Source organism: Narcine bancroftii, chromosome 1, assembly GCF_036971445.1.
Source record: "Narcine bancroftii isolate sNarBan1 chromosome 1, sNarBan1.hap1, whole genome shotgun sequence".
In the NCBI taxonomy this organism is placed as follows: Eukaryota; Metazoa; Chordata; class Chondrichthyes; order Torpediniformes; family Narcinidae; genus Narcine; species Narcine bancroftii.
Window position 1 is genome coordinate 290,792,099 of NC_091469.1, and position 8,345 is coordinate 290,800,443.

At 48.4% G+C, this 8,345-nt stretch overlaps 1 long non-coding RNA gene across 1 annotated transcript; it reads right to left on the reverse strand.

Annotated features, from left to right (window-relative positions):
• Window positions 1–792: 792 nt before the first annotated feature.
• On the reverse strand, window positions 793–2,169 carry LOC138751741 (uncharacterized). The gene is made up of 2 exons (XR_011350145.1): window positions 2,081–2,169; window positions 793–924 (listed from the first exon to the last, which is right to left on the reverse strand). It is a non-coding gene; the product is annotated as an uncharacterized lncRNA (long non-coding RNA).
• Window positions 2,170–8,345: the final 6,176 nt, after the last annotated feature.

The following is an 8,345-nucleotide window of genomic DNA, read 5'->3' on the forward strand; positions in this document are numbered from 1 at the left end:
AACACGGAACATTCCGTTAGTCTGCAGCAGAGAATGAAGATCCAACTCTTCGACAGAGGTTCTGGAATGAAGGCGGTTGTGTGAATTAATGACCCTTGTTCTGTAATTAAGACCCCCCTCACCCAAGTGCTCGAAACCCCCAATGGGAGAAACATCTTTTCAGCGCCCTCCTGCCAAACCCCGTCAGAGTCTTACATCTCAATAAGATTACCTTTTGTTCTTCTAAACCCCAATGAGCCAGTAGGCTACACAGGACAGAAACAGACCCTTCAGCCCACTGTGTCTGTGCTCACGGACTGCCTGTCTGAGCTCACTCCATTTGCCTGTGTTTGACCTGTATCCCTCTGAACCTTTCCTATCCATGTGCCTGTCCAAATGGCTTTTAAACACAATTGTACCCACCTCTACCACCCTCCTTATACCCATCCCCCCCCCGGGTGAAAATGTTATCATTCAGGCCCTCTTTAAATGTTTCCACTCTTGTCTTGAATCTACATCCTCAGGTTTTGGACTCCATTAAACTGGGACCATCTACCTCTCATTATTTTATAACTCTCTATGAGGCCCTGCAAAAAGCCCAGAACATCACAGGCAAACCCCTCCCCATCATTGAGAACGGTGCCATTGGAGAGCAGCAGCAATCATCAAGGATTCACACCTCCCAGCACACGCTCTTTTCTCGCTGCTGCCATCAGGAAAGAGGTATCGGTGCTACAAGACTCACACCATCAGGTTCAGGAACTACTGCTCCCCCCACCATCAGACTCCTCAACAACAAACTCAATCAGGGACTTGTTTAAGGACTCTCACTTTTGCATTTTATTGATTTTTTTTCTCTCTGTATTGCACAATCAGTTTGTTTACATTTCTTCTTGAATATAGTTCTTTTGCACCACCAATGTGTAAGTGGTAATTCTGCCCGGCCTGCAGGAAAAAGAATCTCAGGGTTGATTGTCACATCATGTATGTCCTTACATTTTTAAGACTGGACATACATCACAGTAACAGGCCCTTCCAGCCCACGAGCCTGTGCGGCCCAATTACACCCAATTATCCTCCAACCCCGGTACATTTCAAATGGTGGGAGGAAACTGGAGCTCCCTGGGGAAAACCCACTCAGATATGGAGAAAATGTATAAGCTCCCTACAAACACCACAGGATTCGATCCGGGTCGCTGGCGCTGTAATATCCTCATGCTAACCGTGTCGCTAAACGTGCCAAAAGTGGACAATCTCACTGCCCCTCACACATTGCTCCACCTGCCACATTTTTACAAAGCTCATTCAAGTACGAGCTGGAATTTGAAGCAAAAATTCACTATAGGAGGAACTCGGCAGCATCAGTGGAGGAGAAGGAATGGTGGATCAGTGATGGGGTCTGGAACCATTCAGCTTTTGCTTTAACCATTCTACATCTTTTGCAGCCTCGTTCTCCCTCCAGTCTCTGTGTCAGCAGCAAGTCGGGCTGTTGTGAACTAATTTCTTTAACCCAAGTGAAACAAGTTAGGGTGTAACCAACTGAAACCAGGTGGCGAGCTACTGACTGCACACCTCCTCCCTCACTGTCATTCCAAGGACACCAACACTTCACTTGTGGATCTGTGGGGGCCAGCTCCTGCATCTGGTGCTCCTGCTGCGGTTTCCTGTGCATCGGAGAGACTGGGCACAGACTGGGAGATCGCTTCACTCCGTTCACAGCAATAGCGTGGATCTCCCATTTAAACTCCCCACCCCATTCCCTTACTGACATGTCTGTCCTTGGTCTCAGTCACTGCCAGTCTGAGGCCACCCGCAAATTGGAGAAACAACACCTCGTCTTCCGTCTGCGCCCCTCCAACTGGATGGCATTGACCGACTTCTCTGGTTTCCATAAGAACCCCACCCTCCCCATCTTCTTCCCCCTGTATCCCCCTGTTCTCTCTCTCTCTCTCTCTCTTTTTCTCCCCTTTTACCTCTGTCTCCTTTTACAGAGCCAAACCTCTCTCCTGTCTCCTGGCCTCTTCTCCATATCCCATTAACACCTTTTGTCTGTTGGTCTGCACTCCTTCTCCCTGCCCTTTCTTTTAATTTTTACCCCTACCTGCTTTTTTCTCAGGCCTTGAAGAAGGGCTCAGGCCTGAAATGCCCTCTGGACCTGTGAGACCTGCTGAGTTCCTCCAGCATTTCTGTTTTCTCGCCAGTTACTAATTATTAACCTGGACTTTACCCATTCAGGCCAATTCTGCTTTCTGTTTGTTAACCAATCCTTTATCAATGCCAATAGAACCACAATTGCATAAACTCCTGTATGAAGACCTTTCATGTGGCATCTCATCATACACCTTCTGGAAAGCCAAATAAACTGCATAGACTGAGGTGTTTCTCCCTGGAGAGCAGGAGGCTGAGAGGTGACCTCCTCAAGGTTCCTAACATCATGAAAGGTAGGGATAAGGTGAATAGTTACTGCTTTTTCCCCCAGAGTAGGGGAGTCTAGGGCTTAAACTTATGAGAGGAGAAGGATTTAAAAGGGTCCTAAGGGGTACCTTCTTGACACGGAGGGTGGTGGGTGTTTGGAACAAGCTGCCCAAGGAAGTGGTCGAGAAGGATGTGGACCAAACACAGGCAGATGGGATTCGCTTGGTCAGCATGAAGATGGGCCGAAGGGCCTGCGGCCATGTTGTAGCTCTTCTCTACTCTCAATACAACTCTAACTCAGTTGTCAAAGAGCATCTCCCTTCATCAAACCACAGTGACTTGGCTCAAAAAGCTTTTGTTTCCCCCTTCTAAATCCTGCAGAAGGTTGTGAGTTGTGGTTCCCGGTCTCCAGCAAATGGTTCGACCCCAGCAAATGCTCAAGAAGGTGTTCATTTGTGTTATATGTGAAATACTGGTCCCTGTCTGTCTCTCTCTCACACACGCACCCACCCATATTTTATCTCACACACACTCCTATAAACCCAGTGATAGACACCCTCCCCTCCCACACTCCTGGTAACCCATCACAGCTTCGCTTTATTAATAGCTAGAAACAGAAATAGTTTTGCTGAGCTGTTTGTTCCTGATGGGGTTAATTATTCAACAGCAATCACCTCAAATGGTAAAACTGTGGGTGGGCTCACTCATACAATCCAGGGCACCCTGGCGCAAGTCGTTCACTCAAACACAGGTGCCTGCATTTGGAATGAGCAGAGGAAAGGAGTGGTTGTACTCACGGTCTCCCGTCAATCCACTCCCTTCCTCAGTCAGAGTTAGCACCTTTGCCTGGCTCCACACCAATTTCAGGATGTCTCTGACAAGCACTCTCTCTCTTCCTTCCCCCTTCCTCTCTCTCTTCCCTCTCTCACTCCCTCCCACTCTCGCTCGCTCTTCCTCTCTCTTTCTATCTCTTTCTTTCCCCCTCCCCTCTCTCCTTCCCTCTCTCTTCCTGCCTCTCTCTCCCTCCCCCTCTCTCCCCATCCCACTCTTCCTCCCTCTCTCCCTGCCTCTTTCTCTCCCTCCCTCTCACTCCCCGACTCTTGCTCCCTCCCTTGACCTCTCCCTCCCCCCCCTCTCTACCACTCCCACCCCCTCTCTCTATCTCTTCCCCCCCCCCTCCCTCTTGCACACACACATTTGAAAGGTTGGCCCTCGCAGACTTGCACTGAATCTGGGGCCACTTCCCAACCAAGAGGTTTGCAAGGTGACTCCCACAGCCCTCAGGGACTGTGATGGGCTGGATGGAGGATGTGTCTGGTGCTCAGTGCAGGCAGCAATACAAGGTGTGTGGGGGTATCAAGGTCAAGGATGTGGGCTGGGGTGTCCAGAGGAGGGAGTGATACTTGCTCCGCTTGGTTGTGGCAACACTACATGTTCCTGGCGCCCAATTCACCAGCCCATCCCAAACCGGGATGCCTCTCCTGTCCTCAGGGTTTGGGCTGTACATCCCTCTGGTCTGAGAAACAGGGAGCCATCGTCTCCTCCAACTGAACCCTGCTGCCAGAGAGCCAGAGAAGAGCAGAATTAGGCCATTCAGCCCATCGAATCTTCTCTGTTATTCAAATCATGGATGATACATCGTCCCTTTCAACCTAATTCTCCTCCCTTCGACTTGATTCCCGTGTAGAGCGCATCGAAAGGTCCAAAGACGTTGATCCAAACCAAGGCTTTTATTAACTAAAAGACTGGAGCATATCACAAGTAGGTCGACCAGTCCAGAATGACCTGATCTGGCTAGGATCAATCCTTTAAGACCTGCCAGTAGGTGTGGCTACACTCTCAGCCAATCACAGTCATCCTACACTATCATCTATACACACACACATTGGTGATAGAATCTGTACTATCACACCCCAAACTAATCAATCTCTGTTTTAAATCTACCCAATGGCCTGGCCTCCACAGATTCACCACCCTCTGGCTGAAGAAACATCTCTTCATCTCTGTTCTAAGGTGACGCCCTTCTATTCTGAGGCTGTGCCCCTACTCCCAGCCTTTCCCACCACAAGAAACATCCTCTCCACATCCACTCTATCCAGCCCTTTCAATGTTCAGCAAGTTTCAATGAGATCCCTCCCTCATCCTTCTGACCCCCCGTGGGTACAGGCCCAGAGCCCTCACACACTCCTCATTAACCCTCTCATCCCTGAGATCATTCTTGTAAATTTCCTTTGGACCCCGTCTCCAACCCCAATGTATTCTTCCTTAGATGTGGAGCCCAAGACTGCTCACCGTGCCCCAACTATGGTTTACCCAGAGATGTTGCTACAACAATACCTGTGGTCAGTGGAGGATGGGGGGTGGCTTGACAGAGAGGAGACAGAGTCGGGGGGGCTTGACAGGATGTAGATGGATTCAGGGAGGGGGGCTTGACAGGGTGGAAACAGAGTCGGGGGCTTGATTGGGGTAGAGACAGAGTTGGGGGTCATGATGGAGCTAGAGACAGAGTTGGGGGAAGAGACTTGATGGAGGAAGAGATAGTCAGGAGGGGGTTTGATGGGTTAGAGGTAGAGCCGGGGGATTGATAGGATGGAGACAGATTCAACACAGATAGAATATAATGTTTAACAGGCAAAGCAATTTTGAGATGGTGAGAATGCTCCCTCTTCCCACTGCTACCATCAGGAAGGAGGTGCAGGAGCCTGAAGATGAACACCTAACAGTACAAAAACAGTTTCTTCACACCCCACTCACCCCTCCTGTCCTGTACAGACAATAAACCACAGGCACGACCTCACTTTCTCTCCTTTTTGCACTAATTATTTATGGTTTTGTTCTGCATAATATTGCTGCAGCAAAACTACAAAACATGTGACACGTCCTCATGACAATAAACCGGATTCTGATTTATTGTAAACAACCACTCATCTCCAGTGAGCCATTGGGAACGTTGGCCTGAACTCCAAGAGAATTTGTTCCAATAACATAGAACCCTGTGAGATCAATATTGTGCCTGGCACTGATCTCCCTACATCAGGAAGGACATACTTGAGGGTGGCACAGGGGTTCAGTGACAGTTAACCAGAATCCCGGAGCGGCAATTTTGTTATGAGAGGAGACATTTAATACATTTAACTATTCGTTAAAATAAAAGGTAATTCATTAAAACGAACCTCTTTAAGAAATGGTTATGGAGGAATAATGGGTGCGGAACTAGAGGTCACGGTATGAAATTGTCACTTAGGACAGAGCGATGAAGAAATGGAGAGTGGGGAACCTTTGGAATTCTCTGCCTCTGTAGAGTGTAGAGTCCCCAAGTATATTCAAGAGAGAATAAAGGAGGCAAGAGATGTAGGGTTAGTGGTGAAAGGTGAATCTGAATTAAAAGATCAGTCATGAGCAACTGATCGACCATCAAGAGTGGCCTATCAGAGGGAAACAAGGAAGTCTGTGTAGCGCTATCGATCAACCATATTAGACAGAGAGTTGTGATTAATGGGCTTAAATCACCTTAACACATCAACACATCTCACATGCTGCTAGCCCGGTTAAAGGCAGGTACCGAGGGAGGAGTTTGGGCATTTACAGGGATTCCCGGGAGGGAGGAGTCACTGGTTCAGGGGCGGGCCAGCTCATACTGTACACAGAGTAGTGGTTGCACCATAGTCTGCAGACGCTGGGTTAGAGCACCGTACACAAACATGCTGGAGCAATTCATCAGGTCGCGCAGCATTCCACAGGAAGTAAAGAGCAGTCGACACTGAGTGGATCCTGACGAAGGGCTCAGGCCCGAACTGCCGACCGCCCTTTACTTCCTGCAGATGCTGCATGACCTACTGAGTTTCTCCACTTTCTGCGTCAAAGCAGCCAAGAGTCATTCAGGCCCCTGCCTGCTTATAATTCATAACTTGGGCCTGAAGCGTCGGTTATACATCTTTCCCTCCTGTGGGCGCTGCGAGACCGGCTGGGTTCCCCCTGCATTTACTCTGTGTTTTTTCTACATTCACGGCCTCTACAGACTTTCTTGTTTCACTCTGGAGAGCAGCCAAATGACCATCTTTTCTCTAATGATCGCTGGCCTCGTCAGTTCCATGTACACTTCTATTTTTTTGACCACACTAAAAAGATGAATGAAGCAAGTAACTTTTTCAGGCTTTGGAATAACCTGCCTTATCAGGGCACAGTCAGAGTTGTGAGCTACATTTTCACCCACAGGACCACGAGAGTTTCCAAAAGAACTCTTTGTAAAACGATGTAATACCTTACAAGTAAACATATGTACTTGTTTCCCACCCACCCCCCCCACCACCAAGTTTACACCTTTGCAATGAAACACATTAGGAACTGCTGTCAGTGGAGGGGTAATCAGGTTGAGGTTAACTCTCAGAAAAGAGGAACTTCAATTACGTCAGTCGCTGAGATTTCCTCCACTGTCCGGGACAGATCACCAGGTGGAACCCTGACATAATACACTGAGGGTTTCTTTGTCAATAAATTCCAACAGAACTTTCAAAACAAGAAATAGCTGCAGGCTAAAACTGTAGAACTGTGGTTCTCAACCTTTCTCTTTCCACTCACATACATAAGTAATCCCTATGCCATGGGTGCTTTGTGATGAGTAAGGGATTGCTTAAGGTGGGATGTGGGTAGAAAGAAAAAAGTTGAAAACCACTGTTTTAACTGTTATGGGCACGGTTTCAGAGCTCCAAAGGAAATGGGCCAATGACAATTTTTCTCAAGAAAATATTTCAGTCACAATTGGATCTAGAGCAGTGGTTCTCGACCTTCCCTTCCACTCAGTGGGACCCTTTAACAATGCTAAAGTGGGAAGAAGTGGCAACAATGGGGAGAAATTGGGAGTGGCTACAGTGATAGGGAATTGGACGGAAGGTGGGAGAGGTGGAGAATCAGGGAGAGGGAGCAGCTATTGGGAGGGGAAGCAGTTGGAGAGAAACATAAGTGGGAATTGGTGAGGAAGAGGTGGAAATCATGGAGGTGGAAATCATGGAGGTGGGGGGGGGGTCATCGAAAATAGGAAAAATTGATGTTCATGCCAAAAGAAGAGGGGGAAGTATTGTTGAAAAGGGTTAAATGAGTCAAGTTGTGAAAAGATCTCCAGATCAGACCAGATATTATTTATTGTCACATAATAAAACAGAGATTAAATATTTCACATAATTGCCTTTGGCCTGCCATAAGGCAGACAAAGATTCACCATTAGCCTTGCCCAGTGCCCCTTACAGTGAGAGAGAAAGAGAAGCAATGAGGGTCCCTTCAGAGTCACTGAGTGCCTGTGGATTCACGTCCCACAGCCCCTGCAGCCGCACAGACTCCTGTTCGATCCATTGGCCACTGGAGCTCCAGATCCAAACTTCTGAAACAATTCAGCACCCAGGCCCCATCAGGAGCCCCTCTTGCCCTCAGTGCCCTCTCGAATCCTGGTTCCAATACCTGGTTCCCATGAGCTGGTCTCCAGCAGCCCATAGCCTGGTGCAAGTCCTTTGACCTCAAATCACCAGCAGCTCGAGGAGTCACGTGATGGAGTAGTGGCCGGTCGGGGAACTCCAGCCCTCTCCACAAAAGTAAAAAAAAAGCGAAAAAGCAAAGGCACAAACATAAAAACCAAAACAAAGTGAAAGTAAAAGTGTGGAGAAAATGGCAGCGAAGAAAGAAAAGCCAAAAACAACAGGAAGAAAAGAAGAAGAAAAGACGTCAGAAGAAGAAGGTGAAAGCCTTATCGGTACGAGGAGGCCCGCCGCGGAGAGAGAAGCCCGCTCCCTGAGGTCAGTTGAAGCCCCGAACTTGGGACTACAAAAATGGCTCACGGACCCAAACAAAAGTGCGCAACCGCTCATGCGCGAATCATCGCGCATGCGCGATGCGCAAGACAAAAATAACACTGACGGGAGGGGGGACCAGCTGAGGAGTCGATCTCCACAGCTGAAACTGAC